Source organism: Salmo salar, chromosome ssa10 (assembly GCF_905237065.1).
Source record: "Salmo salar chromosome ssa10, Ssal_v3.1, whole genome shotgun sequence".
NCBI classification, from domain to species: Eukaryota; Metazoa; Chordata; class Actinopteri; order Salmoniformes; family Salmonidae; genus Salmo; species Salmo salar.
Genome location: NC_059451.1, coordinates 123,885,180 through 123,905,326, shown reverse-complemented (window position 1 = coordinate 123,905,326; position 20,147 = coordinate 123,885,180). Strand labels below are relative to the sequence as shown.

The window sequence follows — 20,147 nt, the reverse complement described above, 5'->3', positions numbered from 1 at the left end:
TGCCTCTCCCTTCTCTCTGTCTGCTGCCTCTCCCTTCTCTCTGTCTGCCTCTCCCTTCTCTCTGTCTGCCTCTCCCTTCTCTCTGTCTGCTGCCTCTCCCTTCTCTCTGTCTGCTGCCTCTCCCTTCTCTCTGTCTGCTGCCTCTCCCTTCTCTCTGTCTGCCTCTCCCTTCTCTCTGTCTGCCTCTCCCTTCTCTCTGTCTGCCTCTCCCTTCTCTCTGTCTGCTGCCTCTCCCATCTCTCTGTCTGCCTCTCCCTTCTCTCTGTCTGCTGCCTCTCCCTTCTCTCTGTCTGCTGCCTCTCCCTTCTCTCTGTCTGCCTCTCCCTTCTCTCTGTCTTTATCTCTCACTCTGCTTCTTTCTCACCCTCTCTCTCTCTCTCTTTCTCTTCCTCTCTCTCTCTCTCCACCTCTCCTCCTCTCTCTCTAGGCTAAGTACCGTGTTATAACGATGTGCAAATAGTTAAAGTACAAAAGGGAAAATAAATAAACAATGGTGTTTGTTCTTCACTGGTTGCCCTTTTCCTGTGGCAACAGGTCACAAATCTTGCTGCTGTGATGGAACACTGTGGTATTTCACCCAGTAGATATGGGAGTTTATCAAAATTGGATTTGTTTTCGAATTCTTTGTGAGTCTGTGTAATGTGAGGGAAATATGCGTCTCTAATATGGTCATACATTTGTCAGGAGGTTAGGAAGTGCAGCTCAGTTTCCACCTCATTTTGTGGGCAGTGTGCACATAGCCTGTCTTCTCTTGAGAGCCAGGTCGGCCTCAAAGCTTTCCTTAAGTTTGGGTCAGTCACAGTGGTCAGGTATTCTGCCACTGTGTACTCTCTGTTTAGGGTCAAATAGCATTCTAGTTTCCTCAGTTTTTTGTTCATTCTTTCCAATTCCAAGTAATTATCTTTTTGTTTTCTCATGATTTGATTGGGTCTAATTATGTTGCTGTCCTGGGGCTCTGTGGGGTCTGTTTGTGTTGGTGAACAGAGCCCCAGGACCAGCTTGCTTAGGGGACTCTTCTCCAGGTTCATCTCTCTGTAGGTGATGGCTTTGTTATGGAAAGTTTGAGAATCGCTTCCTTTTCTGGATTTTGGAAGGTTTGAGAATCGCTTCCTTTTCTGGATTTTGGAAGGTTTGAGAATCGCTTCCTTTTAGGATTTTGGAAGGTTTGAGAATCGCTTCCTTTTCTGGATTTTGGAAGGTTTGAGAATCGCTTCCTTTTAGGATTTTGGAAGGTTTGAGAATCGCTTCCTTTTAGGATTTTGGAAGGTTTGAGAATCGCTTCCTTTTCTGGATTTTGATAATTAGTGGGTATCGGCCTAATTCTGCTCTGCATTATTTGGTGTTTTACGTTGTACACGGGGCATGTTTCTGTTCAGAATTCTGCACGCAGAGTCTCATATTTGGTCATGTAAATGTTTTAGCTCTTTGTTCTTTGTTATACAGCCTAAAAGATTGGAGGAGTGGTTTATCCACACATCTCCGTTCTGGATAGATAACTCTCCGTGTTGTTGTTTGTTTAGTGTTTTCCCAGAAGTGGTTAGATTCTATGGATTCTTTAATTACATTGAGCTGTTTTCTGACGTGCTGTTCCTTATTTTTCCGTAGTGTATTTCTGTCTTGTTTTAGTGATTCACCGTAGTGAAGAAGTAGACTCAGGTTTCCTGGGTTTTTATGTTTTTTGGTTGGACAGGTTTCTCAATTTCTTTCTTAGGTTTTTACATTCTTCATCAAACCATTTCTCATTGTTGTTAATTTTGTTAGGTTGTCTGCTTTAAACATTTTGATTTGATAGGGAAGCTGAAAGGTCAAATATACTGTTTAGTCTTTCTACTGCCAAGTTTACACCTTCACTATTACAGTGAAATGTTGTGTCCAGGAAGTTGTCTAGAAGGGATTGCATTTGTTGTTGTCTAATTGTTTTTTGGTAGGTTTCCACACTACTTTCCTTCCATCTATAGCATTTCTTAATATTACTCAGTTCCTTTGGCTTTGATGCTTCATGATTGAGTATTACATTTTACATTTTAGTCATTTAGCAGACGTTCTTATCCAGAGCGACTTACAGTAGTGAATGCATACATTTCATTTCATACAATTTTTATTTTTTTTCTGTGCTGGCCCCCCGTGGGGGGGGCCAGAGAGTATTGCTCTGTTCAAGTAGACTGTGATTTTGTTGTGTCAGTTCTCTGACTGTGAACGCTCTGAGAGACTCTGGGTTGAGGTCAGTGATAAAGTAGTCTACAGTACTACTGCCAAGAGATGAGCTATAGGTGTACCTACCATAGGAGTTCCCTCGAAGCCTACCATTGACTATGTACAGACCCAGAATGCAACAGAGCTGCAGGAGTTGTGACCTATTTTTGTTGGTTGTTTTGTCGTAGTTGTGCCTAGGGGGGGGCATATGGGGGAGGGAATGCTGTCACCTCCAGGTAGGTGTTTGTCCCCCCTGTGTGCTGAGGGAATGCTGTCACCTCCAGGTAGGTGTTTGTCCCCCTGTGTGCTGAGGGCGTCAGGTTCTTGTCCAGTTCTGGTATTTAGGTCACCACAGACTAGTACATGTCCCTGGGCCTGGAAGTGATTGATTTCCCCCTCCAGGATGTAGAAGCTGTCTTCATTAAAGTATGGGGATTCTAGTGGGGGGATATAGGTAGCACACATGAGGATATTTCTCTCTGTTGAGATCATTTCCTTTTGAATTTCAAGCCAAATGTAAAATGTTCCTGTTTTGATTAATTTAATAGAGTGAGTTAGGTCTGCTCTATACCAAATTAGCATATCCCCTGAGTCCCTTCCCTGTTTCACACCTGGTAGTGTGGTGGATGGGACTACCAGCTCTCTGTAACCTAGAGGACAACCAGTGGGTCTGTCTCCTCTATACCACCCACCTGGTAGTGTGGTGGATGGGACTACCAGCTCTCTGTAACCTAGAGGACAACCAGTGGGTCCATCTCCTCTATACCACCTGGTAGTGTGGTGGATGGGACTACCAGCTCTCTGTAACCTAGAGGACAACCAGTGGGTCCGTCTCCTCTATACCACCCACCTGGTAGTTTGGTGGATGGGACTACCAGCTCTCTGTAACCTAGAGGGCAACCAGTGGGTCCGTCTCCTCTATACCACCCACCTGGTAGTGTGGTGGATGGGAATACCAGCTCTCTGTAACCTAGAGGGCAACCAGTGGGTCCATCTCCTCTATACCACCCACCTGGTAGTGTGGTGGATGGGACTACCAGCTCTCTGTAACCTAGAGGGCAACCAGTGGGTCCATCTCCTCTATACCACCCACCTGGTAGTGTGGTGGATGGGACTACCAGCTCTCTGTAACCTAGAGGCCAACCAGTGGGTCCATCTCCTCTATACCACCTGGTAGTGTGGTGGATGGGACTACCAGCTCTCTGTAACCTAGAGGGCAACCAGTGGGTCCATCTCCTCTATACCACCTGGTAGTGTGGTGGATGGGACTACCAGCTCTCTGTAACCTAGAGGGCAACCAGTGGGTCCATCTCCTCTATACCACCTGGTAGTGTGGTGGATGGGACTACCAGCTCTCTGTAACCTAGAGGGCAACCAGTGGGTCCGTCTCCTCTATACCACCCACCTGGTAGTGTGGTGGATGGGAATACCAGCTCTCTGTAACCTAGAGGGCAACCAGTGGGTCCATCTCCTCTATACCACCCACCTGGTAGTGTGGTGGATGGGACTACCAGCTCTCTGTAACCTAGAGGGCAACCAGTGGGTCCATCTCCTCTATACCACCCACCTGGTAGTTTGGTGGATGGGACTACCAGCTCTCTGTAACCTAGAGGGCAACCAGTGGGTCCATCTCCTCTATACCACCCACCTGGTAGTTTGGTGGATGGGACTACCAGCTCTCTGTAACCTAGAGGGCAACCAGTGGGTCCATCTCCTCTATACCACCCACCTGGTAGTGTGGTGGATGGGACTACCAGCTCTCTGTAACCTAGAGGGCAACCAGTGGGTCCATCTCCTCTATACCACCTGGTAGTGTGGTGGATGGGACTACCAGCTCTCTGTAACCTAGAGGGCAACCAGTGGGTCTGTCTCCTCTATACCACCCACCTTGTAGTGTGGTGGATGGGAATACCAGCTCTCTGTAACCTAGAGGGCAACCAGTGGGTCCATCTCCTCTATACCACCCACCTGGTAGTGTGGTGGATGGGACTACCAGCTCTCTGTAACCTAGAGGGCAACCAGTGGGTCCATCTCCTCTATACCACCCACCTGGTAGTTTGGTGGATGGGACTACCAGCTCTCTGTAACCTAGAGGGCAACCAGTGGGTCCGTCTCCTCTATACCACCCACCTGGTAGTGTGGTGGATGGGACTACCAGCTCTCTGTAACCTAGAGGGCAACCAGTGGGTCCATCTCCTCTATACCACCTGGTAGTGTGGTGGATGGGACTACCAGCTCTCTGTAACCTAGAGGACAACCAGTGGGTCTGTCTCCTCTATACCACCCACCTGGTAGTGTGGTGGATGGGACTACCAGCTCTCTGTAACCTAGAGGGCAACCAGTGGGTCCATCTCCTCTATACCACCTGGTAGTGTGGTGGATGGGACTACCAGCTCTCTGTAACCTAGAGGGCAACCAGTGGGTCCATCTCCTCTATACCACCCACCTGGTAGTTTGGTGGATGGTGGACTACCAGCTCTCTGTAACCTAGAGGGATACCAGTAAGTCCATTTCCTCTACACCATGTTTCTTATAGGATGACAATATCTGTAGGATTTAACATTTCTTTGATGAAGTCTGTGTTCCTGCTCTTTAGGCCAAAGGCAGATGAGCTCAGAGCTTGTGTATCCAGGATGGGATAGTAAAAGGCAGATGAGCTCAGAGCTTGTGTATCCAGGATGGGATAGTAAAAGCTTTGTGTTTCATTGTGTCTAGAGTTGTTTTCTTGTGGTCTTTCTCTCTCTATGTCTGCATTTCTCTCGCTCTCTATCTTTCTCTTTGCCCCTCTCTCTCTCTCTCTCTCTCTCCTTGCCTCTCTCTCTCCCTCCCTGCCTCTCTCTCTTTGCCTCTCTCTCTCCTTGCCTCTCTCTCTTTACCTCTCTCCCCCCCTGCCTCCCTCTCTCTCTCCTTGCCTCTTTCTCTTTGCCTCTCTCTCTATCTCCTTGCCTCTCTCTCTTTGCTTCTCTCTCTTTGCCTCTCTCTTTGCCTCTCTCTCTCTCTCCTTGCCTCTCTCTCTTTGCCTCTCTCTCTCTCCCCTTGCCTCTCTCTCTTTGCCTCTCTCTCTCCCTCCCTCCCTGCCTCTCTCTCTCTCTCTTTGCCTCTCTCTCTCCCTCCCTGCCTCCCTCTCTCTCTATATCTCTCTCTCCTTGCCTCTCCCTCCCTGCCTCCCTCTCTCTCTATATCTCTCTCTCCCTGCCTCTCTCTCTCTGCCTCTCTCTCTCTCTAACATCTGAACTGATAGCTACGTAGACCACCTATCAAGACTCTACACGAGAAGGACATTCTATTTCTACAAGCATCCTTCTGTGTGAGTCTTACAGACATCAGCATTTAGCATTTTCCCAGTGTTTGAACATAGGATTGAGATGGATCGCCTACTTTGAGTAACAAATAAATGTCTGTGTGGACTTTTGGTGTATTTTTCTGTTCTACTAGACAACGTGTGGCCTTGGGATGTCTCCTCTCACTGGCCAGCAACACATCCATTTATCTTCCAGCCAGAGAGAGTGAGATAGCACCCGTTATCAAACGTAGCCTACGCCTTCTGCAGAGTTGCTCCTCATTCCTACGGATTGTAAAAAAAGGCACTAGGCAACTTACAGATTCAACAGCCTACCGATTGTCGTGAGGGTGTTATATTCATAGATTGGGCTATAAGTGTCACACCCTGATCGGTTTCAAACAGTCTTTGTGCTTATCTACACCCCCCCCCCGTCCCGTCCAGGTGTCGCCCATCTTCCCCATTATCCCCTGTGTATTTATATCTGTTTTCTCTGTATGTCTGTTGCCAGTTCGTCCTGCTCTGACCTCTCAGTCTGCCCCTGCCGTCCTGTCCCTGCCTGACTCTGACCTGATTACGAACCTCTGCCTGTCCTCGACCTGCCCTTTGGCCCCGTGTAAACTACTGAGAACTGCACTATCCACTTCCTGTGTCTGGGTCATATCCTGAGTCGTGATAATGGCCTACATAACCTATATTAGGAAAAAATGCATTTGGCAACAAACAACAAAAAAAAAACACACAGGCTATTACAAACAAACAGATGGTAGTGGACGATTCTCCATTGACTGTAGGGCTAAGCGAGGCCTAATCACATGACTGAAAGGCATAGACATCTTTCCATTCAAACTAAGGCATAGGGCAGGGCTATTCAACTGACGGTCCGCGGGACAGATCTGGCCCCTTTATTCATTTATACTGGCCTTTTGATCAATTCTGAACATTAATTTAAATAACTGCAACTAAAAATTATCCCCCCGCCCAAATCCAACGGACAAAATGACAAGCATTAGTGGGGTTGTTTATAGTGTCTATAGTGTCTATAGTGGGGCTGTCTATAGTGTCTATAGTGGGGTTGTCTATAGTGTCTATAGTGGGGTTGTCTATAGTGTCTATAGTGTCTATAGTGTCTATAGTGGGGTTGTCTATAGTGTCTATAGTGTATATAGTGTCTATAGTGTCTATAGTGTCTATAGTGTATATAGTGTCTATAGTGTCTATAGTTGGGTTGTCTATAGTGTCTGTAGTGTCTATAGTGTCTATAGTGTCTATAGTGGGGTTGTCTATAGTGTCTATAGTGGGGTTGTCTATAGTGTCTGTAGTGTCTATAGTGTCTATAGTGTCTATAGTGTCTATAGTGGGGTTGTCTATAGTGTCTATAGTGTCTAAATGTCTGTAGTGTCTATAGTGTCTATAGTGTCTATAGTGTCTATAGTGGGGTTGTCTATAGTGTCTATAGTGTCTATAGTGTCTATAGTGGGGTTGTCTATAGTGGGGTTGTCTATAGTGTCTATAGTGTCTATAGTGTCTATAGTGGGGTTGTCTATAGTGTCTATAGTGTCTATAGTGTCTATAGTGTCTATAGTGTCTATAGTGGGGTTGTCTATAGTGTCTATAGTGTCTATAGTGTCTATAGTGGGATTATCTATAGTGTCTATAGTGGGAATGTCTATAGTGTCTGTAGTGTCTGTAGTGTCTATAGTGTCTATAGTGGGGTTTTCTATAGTGTCTATAGTGTCTATAGTGTCTGTAGTGTCTGTAGTGTCTATAGTGTCTATAGTGTCTATAGTGTCTGTAGTGTCTATAGTGGGGTTGTCTATAGTGTCTATAGTGTCTGTAGTGTCTATAGTATAGTGGGGTTGTCTATAGTGTCTATAGTGTCTATAGTGTCTATAGTGGGGTTGTCTATAGTGTCTATAGTGTCTATAGTGGGGTTGTCTATAGTGTCTATAGTGGGGTTGTCTATAGTGTCTATACTGTCTATAGTGTCTATAGTGTCTATAGTGTCTACAGTGTCTATAGTGACTATAGTGGGGTTGTCTATAGTGTCTATAGTGTCTATAGTGTCTATAGTGGGGTTGTCTATAGTGTCTATACGGTCTATAGTGTCTATAGTGTCTATAGATGGGTTGTCTATAGTGTCTATAGTGGGGTTGTCTATAGTGTCTATAGTGTCTATAGTGTCTATAGTGTCTATAGTGGGGTTGTCTATAGTGTCTATAGTGTCTATAGTGTCTATAGATGGGTTGTCTATAGTGTCTATAGTGGGGTTGTCTATAGTGTCTATAGTGTCTATAGTGTCTATAGTGTCTATAGTGGGGTTGTCTATAGTGTCTATAGTGTCTATAATGGGGTTGTCTATAGTGTCTATAGTGGGGTTGTCTATAGTGTCTATAGTGTCTATAGTGTCTACAGTGTCTATAGTGTCTATAGTGGGGTTGTCTATAGTGTCTATAGTGTCTATAGTGTCTATAGTGTCTATAGATGGGTTGTCTATAGTGTCTATAGTGGGGTTGTCTATAGTGTCTATAGTGTCTATAGTGTCTATAGTGGGGTTGTCTATAGTGTCTATAGTGTCTATAGTGTCTATAGTGGGGTTGTCTATAGTGTCTATAGTGTCTATAGATGGGTTGTCTATAGTGTCTATAGTGGGGTTGTCTATAGTGTCTATAGTGTCTATAGTGTCTATAGTGTCTATAGTGGGGTTGTCTATAGTGTCTATAGTGTCTATAGTGTCTATAGTTGGGTTGTCTATAGTGTCTATAGTGTCTATAGTGTCTATAGTGGGGTTGTCTATAGTGACTATAGTGTCTATAGTGTCTATAGTGGGGTTGTCTATAGTGTCTATAGTGTCTATAGTGTCTATAGTGGGGTTGTCTATAGTGGGGTTGTCTATAGTGGGGTTGTCTATAGTGTCTATTGTGTCTATAGTGTCTATAGTGGGGTTGTCTATAGTGGGGTTGTCTATAGTGTCTATAGTGTCTATAGTGTCTATAGTGGGGTTGTCTATAGTGTCTATAGTGGGGTTGTCAATAGTGTCTATAGTGTCTATAGTGGGGTTATCTATAGTGTCTATAGTGGGAATGTCTATAGTGTCTGTAGTGTCTGTAGTGTCTATAGTGTCTATAGTGGGGTTTTCTATAGTGTCTATAGTGTCTATAGTGTCTGTAGTGTCTATAGTGTCTATAGTGTCTATAGTGTCTGTAGTGTCTATAGTGGGGTTGTCTATAGTGTCTATAGTGTCTATAGTGTCTATAGTGGGGTTGTCTATAGTGTCTATAGTGTCTGTAGTGTCTATAGTGTCTATAGTGTCTATAGTGGGGTTCTCTATAGTGTCTATAGTGTCTATAGTGTCTATAGTGTCTATAGTGGGGTTGTCTATAGTGGCTATAGTGTCTATAGTGGGTTTGTCTATAGTGTCTATAGTGGGGTTGTCTATAGTGTCTATAGTGGGGGTGTCTATAGTGTCTATACTGTCTATAGTGTCTATAGTGTCTATAGTGTATACAGTGTCTATAGTGACTATAGTGGGGTTGTCTATAGTGTCTATAGTGTCTATAGTGTCTATAGTGTCTATAGTTGGGTTGTCTATAGTGTCTATAGTGTCTATAGTGTCTATAGTGTCTATAGTGGGGTTGTCTATAGTGTCTATAGTGTCTATAGTGTCTATAGTGGGGTTGTCTATAGTGTCTATAGTGTCTATAGTGGGGTTTTCTATAGTGTCTATAGTGTCTATAGTGTCTATAGTGTCTATAGTGGGGTTGTCTATAGTGTCTATAGTGTCTATAGTGTCTATAGTGTCTATAGTGTCTATAGTGGGATTGTCTATAGTGTCTATAGTGTCTATAGTGGGGTTGTCTATAGTGTCTATAGTGTCTATAGTGGGGTTGTCTATAGTGTCTATAGTGTCTATAGTGGGGTTGTCTATAGTGCCTATAGTGTCTATAGTGTCTATAGAGTCTATAGTGTCTATGGTGTGGTAGTTTATAGTGTCTATAGTGTCTATAGTGTCTATAGTGGGGTTGTCTATAGTGTCTATAGTGTCTATAGTGTCTATAGTGGGGTTGTTTATAGTGTCTATAGTGTCTATAATGTCTATAGTGTCTATAGTGTCTATAGTGTAGTTGTCTATAGTGTCTATAGTGTCTATAGTGGGGTTGTCTATAGTGACTATAGTGTCTATAGTGTCTATAGTGGGGTTGTCTATAGTGTCTATAGTGTCTATAGTGTCTATAGTGGGGTTGTCTATAGTGGGGTTGTCTATAGTGGGGTTGTTTATAGTGTCTATTGTGTCTATAGTGTCTATAGTGGGGTTGTCTATAGTGGGGTTGTCTATAGTGTCTATAGTGTCTATAGTGGGGTTGTCTATAGTGTCTATAGTGGGGTTGTCAATAGTGTCTATAGTGTCTATAGTGGGGTTATCTATAGTGTCTATAGTGGGAATGTCTATAGTGTCTGTAGTGTCTGTAGTGTCTATAGTGTCTATAGTGGGGTTTTCTATAGTGTCTATAGTGTCTATAGTGTCTGTAGTGTCTATAGTGTCTATAGTGTCTATAGTGTCTGTAGTGTCTATAGTGGGGTTGTCTATAGTGTCTATAGTGTCTATAGTGTCTATAGTGGGGTTGTCTATAGTGTCTATAGTGTCTGTAGTGTCTATAGTGTCTATAGTGTCTATAGTGGGGTTCTCTATAGTGTCTATAGTGTCTATAGTGTCTATAGTGGGGTTGTCTATAGTGGCTATAGTGTCTATAGTGGGGTTGTCTATAGTGTCTATAGTGGGGTTGTCTATAGTGTCTATAGTGGGGTTGTCTATAGTGTCTATACTGTCTATAGTGTCTATAGTGTCTATAGTGTATACAGTGTCTATAGTGACTATAGTGGGGTTGTCTATAGTGTCTATAGTGTCTATAGTGTCTATAGTGTCTATAGTTGGGTTGTCTATAGTGTCTATAGTGTCTATAGTGTCTATAGTGTCTATAGTGGGGTTGTCTATAGTGTCTATAGTGTCTATAGTGGGGTTGTCTATAGTGTCTATAGTGGGGTTTTCTATAGTGTCTATAGTGTCTATAGTGTCTATAGTGTCTATAGTGGGGTTGTCTATAGTGTCTATAGTGTCTATAGTGTCTATAGTGTCTATAGTGGGATTGTCTATAGTGTCTATAGTGTCTATAGTGGGGTTGTCTATAGTGTCTATAGTGTCTATAGTGGGGTTGTCTATAGTGCCTATAGTGTCTATAGTGTCTATAGTGTCTATAGTGTCTATGGTGTGGTAGTTTATAGTGTCTATAGTGTCTGTAGTGTCTATAGTGGGGTTGTCTATAGTGTCTATAGTGTCTATAGTGTCTATAGTGGGGTTGTTTATAGTGTCTATAGTGTCTATAGTGTCTATAGTGGGGTTGTCTATAGTGTCTATAGTGTCTATAGTGGGGTTGTCTATAGTGGGGTTGTCTATAGTGGGGTTGTTTATAGTGTCTATTGTGTCTATAGTGTCTATAGTGGGGTTGTCTATAGTGGGGTTGTCTATAGTGTCTATAGTGTCTATAGTGGGGTTGTCTATAGTGTCTATAGTGGGGTTGTCAATAGTGTCTATAGTGTCTATAGTGGGGTTATCTATAGTGTCTATAGTGGGAATGTCTATAGTGTCTGTAGTGTCTGTAGTGTCTATAGTGTCTATAGTGGGGTTTTCTATAGTGTCTATAGTGTCTATAGTGTCTGTAGTGTCTATAGTGTCTATAGTGTCTATAGTGTCTGTAGTGTCTATAGTGGGGTTGTCTATAGTGTCTATAGTGTCTATAGTGGGGTTGTCTATAGTGTCTATAGTGTCTGTAGTGTCTATAGTGTCTATAGTGTCTATAGTGGGGTTCTCTATAGTGTCTATAGTGTCTATAGTGTCTATAGTGGGGTTGTCTATAGTGGCTATAGTGTCTATAGTGGGGTTGTCTATAGTGTCTATAGTGGGGTTGTCTATAGTGTCTATAGTGGGGTTGTCTATAGTGTCTATACTGTCTATAGTGTCTATAGTGTCTATAGTGTATACAGTGTCTATAGTGACTATAGTGGGGTTGTCTATAGTGTCTATAGTGTCTATAGTGTCTATAGTGTCTATAGTTGGGTTGTCTATAGTGTCTATAGTGTCTATAGTGTCTATAGTGGGGTTGTCTATAGTGTCTATAGTGTCTATAGTGGGGTTGTCTATAGTGTCTATAGTGGGGTTTTCTATAGTGTCTATAGTGTCTATAGTGTCTATAGTGTCTATAGTGGGGTTGTCTATAGTGTCTATAGTGTCTATAGTGTCTATAGTGTCTATAGTGGGATTGTCTATAGTGTCTATAGTGTCTATAGTGGGGTTGTCTATAGTGTCTATAGTGTCTATAGTGGGGTTGTCTATAGTGCCTATAGTGTCTATAGTGTCTATAGTGTCTATAGTGTCTATGGTGTGGTAGTTTATAGTGTCTATAGTGTCTGTAGTGTCTATAGTGGGGTTGTCTATAGTGTCTATAGTGTCTATAGTGTCTATAGTGGGGTTGTTTATAGTGTCTATAGTGTCTATAGTGTCTATAGTGTCTATAGTGTCTATAGTGTAGTTGTCTATAGCGTCTATAGTGTCTATAGTGTCTATAGCGTCTATAGTGTCTATAGTGGGGTTGTCTATAGTGTCTATAGTGGGGTTGTCTATAGTGTCTATAGTGTCTATAGTGTCTGTAGTGTCTATAGTGTCTATAGTGTCTATAGTGGGGTTGTCTATAGTGTCTATAGTGGGGTTGTCTATAGTGTCTATAGTGGGGTTGTCTATAGTGTCTATAGTGTCTGTAGTGTCTGTAGTGTCTATAGTGTCTATAGTGTCTATAGTGGGGTTGTCTATAGTGTCTATAGTGTCTATAGTGTCTATAGTGTCTATAGTGGGGTTGTCTATAGTGTCTATAGTGTCTATAGTGTCTATGGTGGGGTTGTCTATAGTGTCTATAGTGTCTATAGTGTCTATAGTGTCTGTAGTGTCTATAGTGTCTATAGTGTCTATAGTGTCTGTAGTGTCTATAGTGTCTATAGTGGGGTTGTCTATAGTGTCTATAGTGTCTATAGTGTCTATATTGTCTGTAGTGTCTATAGTGTCTATAGTGTCTATAGTGTCTATAGTGTCTGTAGTGTCTATAGTGGGGTTGTCTATAGTGTCTATAGTGTCAATAGTGTCTATAGTGTCTGTAGTGTCTATAGTGTCTATAGTGGGGTTGTCTATAGTGTCTATAGTGTCTGTAGTGTCTATAGTGTCTGTAGTGTCTATAGTGTCTATAGTGTCTATAGTGTCTATAGTGTCTATAGTGGGGTTTCTAGCTCCTATGGGGCATGTTGATAGTTTTTTCTTCCTATAAATTTGGCTAATTGGGTTGTCTATACTTTTATTAGTTTTTATCTACAAAATATTATTACCTCATTTCTGAAAGCTACGACTCTCAGGAACAAGACTCGTTAGAATGGAGGGTGACAACAAACCCACCTAATGACTGAGGGAAAAGAATTCAGTTTCCTTCAGACTGGAATTTGGCATTACCTGATTTGACATATCTTATTTATTGAGATGCTTAGTTTTCAGATGATTTAAAAAGCTTTTAATAGTTGTTGAAATAACTTTTCTTTTTTTTTTTAAATAGTGAGCCATCTATGTGCCTTTTCCTTTGCAATGATTCAAAAATCAATTTGGTTGCAACTCGACTCATGTTGGTTGAGCAGTTGAACTTCTGAATCTACAGTTGAAGTCGGAAGTTTACATACACTTAGGTTGGAGTCATTAAAACTCGTTTTTCAACCACTCCACAAATTTCTTGTTAACAAACTATAGTTTTGACAAGTCGGTTAGGACATCTACTTTGTGCATGACACAAATAATTTTTCCGACAATTGATTACAGACAGATTATTTCACTTATAATTCACTGTATCACAATTCCAGTGGGTCAGAAGTTTACACACACTAAGTTGACTGTGCGGTTAAACAGCTTGGAAAATTCCGGAAAATTATGTCATGGCTTTAGAAGCTTCTGATAGGCTAATTGACATAATTTGAGTCAATTGGAGGTGTACCTGTGGATGTATTTCAAAGCATACCTACAAAGTTAGTGCCTCTTTGCTTGACATCATGGGAAAATCTAAAGAAATCAGCCAAGACCTCAGAAAAAAAATTGGAGACCTCCACAAGTCTGGTTCATCCTTGGGAGCAATTTCGAAATGCCTGAAGGTACCACGTTCATCTGTACAAACAATAGTACGCAAGAATAAACACCATGGGACCACGCAGCCGTCATACCGCTCAGGAAGGAGACGCATTCTATCTCCTAGAGATGAACGTACTTTGGTGCGAAAAGTGCAAATTAATCCCAGAACAACAGCAAAGGACCTTGTGAAGATGCTGGAGTACACAGGTACAAAAGTATATCCACAGTAAAACGAGTCCTATATCGACATAACCTGAAAGGCCACTCAGCAAGGAAGAAGCCACTGCTCCAAAACCGCCATAAAAAAGCCAGACTACGGTTTGCAACTGGACATGGGGACAAAGATCGTACTTTTTGGAGAAATGTCCTCTGGTCTGATGAAACAAAACTATAACTGTTTGGCCATAATGACCATCGTTATGTTTGGAGGAAAAAGGCGGACGCTCGCAAGCCGAAGAACACCATCCCAACCCGTGAAGCACGGGGGTGGCAGCATCATGTTGTGGGGGTGCTTTGCTGCAGGAGGGACTGGTGCACTTCACAAAATAGATGGCATCATGAGGAAAGGAAAATGATGTGGATATATTGAAGCAACATCTCAAGACATCAGTCAGGAAGTTAAAGCTTGGTTGCAAATGGGTCTTCCAAATTAACAATGACCCCAAGCATACTTCCAAAGTTGTGGCAAAATGGCTTAAGGACAACAAAGTCAAGGTATTGGAGTGGTCATCACAAAGCCCTGACCTCAATCCTATAGAAAATGTGTGGGCAGAACTGAAAAAGCGTGTGCGAGCAAGGAGGCCTACAAACCTGACTCAGTTACACCAGCTCTGTCAGAAGGAATGGGCCAAAATTCACCCAACTTATTTAACTTGACCCAAATTAAACAATTTAAAGGCAATGCTACCAAATACTAATTGAGTGTATGTAAACTTCTGACCCACTGGGAATGTGATGAAAGAAATAAAAGCTGAAATAAATAATTCTCTCTACTATTATTCTGACATTTCACATTCTTAAAATAAAGTGGTGATCCTAACTGACCTAAGACAGGGCATTTTTACTAGGATTAAATGTCAGGAATTGTGAAAAACTGAGTTTAAATGTATTTGGCTAAGGTGTACGTAAACTCCCGACTTCAACTGTAGTTGTTTGGTTATTCATCAACTTATTTTTTTACTTATTTACCATCTCTTATGACCGAACATAGCTTTTGGACATCAGAACAGCGATTCTGAACCACGATCTGGCAGAATTATTTTTCTTTAACGAGTCTGACGAGCCCGACGTGAATGACATACTCCCGGGAACACATCCAGATCCCTGTCATTTGCGTGAAGAGGAAGGCGGAGAAAAAGGGGCGAGAATTCGTAGGCGATTGAATAAACTACCTTCCACAAACATGCAATCTTTGGAAAATAAAATTCATGACCTACGCGGAAGATTAAACTACCAACGGGACATTCAAAACTGTAACATCTTATGCTTCACTGAGTCGTGGCTGAACGACGACATTGTCAACATACAGCTGGCTGGTTATACTCTGTTTTGGAAGGATAGAACAGTGGCGTCTGATAAGACAAGGGGTGGTGGTCTATGTATTTTTGTAAATAACAGCTGGTGCACGATATCTAAGGAAGTCTCAAGGTTTTGCTCGCCTGACGAAGAGTATCTCATGATAAGCTGTAGACCAAGCTATCTAGCTAGAGAGTTTTTATCTGTATTTTTAGTAGCTGTTTACATACCACCACAGAGCGATGCTGGTACTAAGACAGCACTCAATGAGCTGTATTCCAACATAAGCAAACAGGAAAAACGCTCACCCTGTAGCACTCACATCGGCACTCACATCGGCACTCACATAGCCATGAAGTGCTTTGAGTGGCTGGTCATGGCTCACATCAACATCGTCATCCCAGAAACCCTCGACCCACTCCAATATGCATACCGCCCCAACAGATCCACAGATGACGCAATTCAATCGCACTCCACCCTGCCCTCTCCCAACTGGACAAAAGGAATACCTATGTGATATAATACCTATGCTATTCATTGACTACAGCTCAGCGTTCAACACCATAGTGCCCATGAAGCTCATCACTAAGCTAAGGACCCTGGGACTAAACACCTCCCTCTGCAACTGGATCCTGGACTTCCTGATGGCCTGCCCCCAGGTGGTGAGGGTAGGGAACAACACATCCGCCACACTGATCCTCAACACGGGAGCCTCTCAGGGGTGCGTGCTCAGTCCTCTCCTGTATCCTTGTTCACCCATGACTGCACGGCCAGGCACGACTCCAACACCATCATTAAGTTTGCCGATGACAACAGTGGTAGGCCTGATCACCGACAACAATGAGACAGCCTATAGAGAGGTCAGAGACCTGGCTGTGTGGTGCCAGGACAACAACCTCTCCCTCAATGTGATCAAGACAAAGGACATGATTGTGGACTACAGGAAAAAGAGGACCGAGCACGCCCCCATTCTCATCGACAGGGCTGTAGTGGAACAGGTTGAGAGCTTCAAGTTCCTTGGTGTCCACATCACCAACAAACGCACATGGTCCACAACGAAACCTATTCCCCCTTAGGAGACTGAAAAGATTTGGCAAGGGTCCTCAGATCCTCAAAAGGTTCTACAGTTTCTCCATCGAGAGCATCCTGACGGGTTGCGTCACTGCCTGGTATGGCAACTGCTCGACCTACGACCGCAAGGCACTACAGAGGGTAGTGCGTACGGCCCAGTACATCACTGGGGCAAAGCTTCCTGCCATCCAGGACCTCTATACCAGGCGGTGTGAGAGGAAGGCCCAAAAATTGTCAAAGACTCCAGCCACCTTAGTCATAGACTGTTCTCTCTACGACCGCATAGCAAGCGGTACCGGAGCGCCATTGACTCTGTACCGGTACCCCCCTGTATATAGCCTCCACATTGACTCGGTACCGGTACCCCCTGTATACAGCCTCCACATTGACTCGGTACCGGTACCCCCTGTATATAGCCTCCACATTGACTCTGTACCGCTACCCCCTGTATATAGCCTCCACATTGAATCTGCATTTCACTGTGAGGTCTACTACACCTGTTGTATTCAGCGTTTCACTGTAAGGTCTACTACACCTGTTGTATTCAGCATTTCACTGTGAGGTCTACACCTGTTGTATTCAGCATTTCACTGTGAGGTCTACTACACCTGTTGTATTCAGCATTTCACTGTGAGGTCTACTACACCTGTTGTATTCAGCATTTCACTGTGAGGTCTACTACACCTGTTGTATTCAGCATTTCACTGTGAGGTCTACTACACCTGTTGTATTCAGCATTTCACTGTAAGGTCTACTACACCTGTTGTATTCAGCATTTCACTGTGAGGTCTACTACACCTGTTGTATTCAGCATTTCATTGTAAGGTTCTACACCTGCTGTATTCAGCACGTGACTAATAAAATTTGATTTGACATTACCAATCCTAACAGATATACAGAGGGTGTCTGTACGGTTGTTCATCAACATTACCAACCCTAACTGATAGACATCTTTCTTTCCATTCATCAAAGGCGACCGGGGAGGACGGGCTCAAAGTAATGTCTGGAATTTAACCAATTAAATGGCATCCAGCACTTCTAACACATGGTTTCCATGGTTTCCATGTGTTAGACACCATTCCATTCACTCGGGTTCCAGCCAATTCAAAGGCATGGATATCATAGGTTATCAGTCCGAGGACAGGACTCAAATCATTTCGCAGCTGCAATAGAACGGTCGACCACATGACTGGTACTGTCTTGCAACATCCTACGGTCCAGCAGTGTCTGACATGCTAGAATTCAAATGGTGCTACAACATTTGTACATTTTAGTCATTTAGCAGACGCTCTTATCCAGAGTGACTTACAGTAGTGAATACATACATTTCATTTCATGCATTTTTTTTTTTTCGTTTTTTTTTTGTACTGACCCCCCGTGGGAATCGAACCCACAACCCTGGCATTGCACACACCATGCTGGCGTTGCAAACAACATGCTCTACCAACTGAGCCACAGGGAAGGCCTACAAGTCTTGAATGTAGCAAAATGGATAATAAGCCAAAGGTCACACTACACACACACACACTACACACACACACACACACACACACACACTATACACACACACACTACACACACACACACACACACACACACACACACACACACACACACACACACACACACACACACACACACACACACACACACACACACACACACACACACTACACACACACTATACACACACACACTACACACACACTATACACACACACACTACACACACACACACTACACACACACACACCACACACACACTACACACACACTACACACACACACTACACACACACTACACACACACACACACACTACACACACACGCAATTACGGATGATCATAACTGTCGCAATTTGAGTTGCAATATCCTCTACTCACACGCTCTCCTTCTCTCCCATTCGCACACACAAACACGCCGGTATCTGACGTTAACTTCAGGCGGTCACGACAATCGTCACGCCCACCCTCTAAACCAGACACAGCCTGGTCTGGGGGGGGGGACCTTCATACCCCCCCACCCCCCGGCTGAACCGCTAACCCGGGGGATAATAATTTCATCTCGACCCGGTCGGAGCTACCAAGTTAACATTTACACCAAATCAGCCATTTCCCCGTGCAAATCCGTGTCCTCACGGCTACAACCAGAGGCATCGGATGTCCGATCGGTCGGCCCATTGTAGCCGACGTTATTTACAACCCCACAGCTATAGCGTGATAGGAGAGGCGGCAAAGAGCCGCAATGAACATCCGCTATTTAATTGATAGGCTACGGGTATACTGTTACTTCAATCATGTTCCATATGGCCTAACGTCAAATCAAAGGCTATTCAAGTCACATCACAATCATATCTTGGCACATAACGGGAAATGATTTGCTCTTTACTGAGAGGAAGAGATTGCCACAAAATAACATAAATGTTACTCACTACATTTGCATTGCAACTATTTTTTTATTTTGTTTTTGATTCTTCAAAGTCAATATGCATCTATATTTCTCAGGTAGGGTAAATTAGGGCAGGCTACTATATCACAAATGTTATTATTTATCCGTTATCCATATAAAGACAATGAATGCTATGTCAGAAATACTTCTATATCACTATTCACATACCGTGTTGTGCAGTTTCCGTTATTTCAGATAGATAATATCTGGGGTTAAAATAGCTTTTCCCTCTCGTGTCCTTGTCGCTTGACAGTCTGCTTGCTAACCTGCTGGTTTGTTACTAGCGTTTGCGTCCCTTGGAGGTGAGGTAAAGAGTCGGGAGAGAAGGGGGGAGCAACGGAGGCAGGAGGGGGGGAAGAGAAAGGGGGGTGGTTGGTGATTATGGAAACGACACATAAAGGAAAGGAAAAAACAAGGATCTCTGTCCTCTAGTGGCAGGTCCAGGGAATTACATTTACAACTCGACGGTACATTTCCAGTGACTGCAACAGTGTGCGTGTAGCCTCGTAGAAGAATGGGGCGAAGGGGAGGAGAGAAGGCACACAGCATCATCGTGACGATTCTTTTAAACCCAGTGACCTTGAGAATAAATGATCAATCGAGAGACTCTTGATAGGGACGCCATGGATTACAGTCGACAGGATAGAATGGGACAGAATAGAATAGAATAGGATAGAATAGGGTTTAATAGAATAGGGTAGAATAGAATGGAATAGAATAGAATAGGATAGAATAGAATGGAATAGAATAGGATAGAATAGAATAGGATAGAATAGGGTTGAATAGAATAGGGTAGAATAGAATGGAATATAATAGAATAGATAGAATAGAATGGAATAGGATAGAATAGAATAGAATGGAATAGGATAGTATAGAATAGAATAGGATAGAATAGAATAGAATGGAATAGGATAGTATAGAATAGAATAGGATAGAATAGAATGGAATAGAATAGGATAGAATAGAATGGAATAGAATGGAATGGAATAGAAGGGAATAGAATAGAATGGAATAGAATAGAATAGGGTTGAATAGAATAGGATAGAATATAATAGGATAGAATAGAATAGAATGGAATAGAATAGGATAGAATAGGATAGAATAGAATGGAATAGAATGGAATGGAATAGAATAGGATAGAATATAATGAAATGGAATAGGATAGTATAGAATAGAATAGGATAGAATAGAATGGAATAGAATAGGATAGAATAGGATAAAATAGAATGGAATAGAATGGAATGGAATAGAAGGGAATAGAATAGAATGGAATAGAATAGTATAGAATAGAATAGGATAGAATAGAATGGAATAGAATAGGATAGAATAGAATGGAATAGAATGGAATGGAATAGAAGGGAATAGAATATAATGGAATAGAATAGAATAGGGTTGAATAGAATAGGATAGAATAGAATAGAATAGAATAGGAT

General features: G+C 42.7%; 1 protein-coding gene across 1 annotated transcript in view; it reads right to left on the bottom strand.

Annotated features, from left to right (window-relative positions):
- The window catches only part of LOC106590745 (mitochondrial glutamate carrier 1), a 103,204-nt gene extending 84,166 nt beyond the window's left edge, over positions 1 to 19,038 (bottom strand). Inside the window, exon 1 of the mRNA XM_045688689.1 lies at positions 18,883 to 19,038. The gene's annotated coding sequence lies outside the window, so the exon portion shown is untranslated. The remainder of the gene's footprint in view (positions 1 to 18,882) is intronic.
- Positions 19,039 to 20,147: the final 1,109 nt, after the last annotated feature.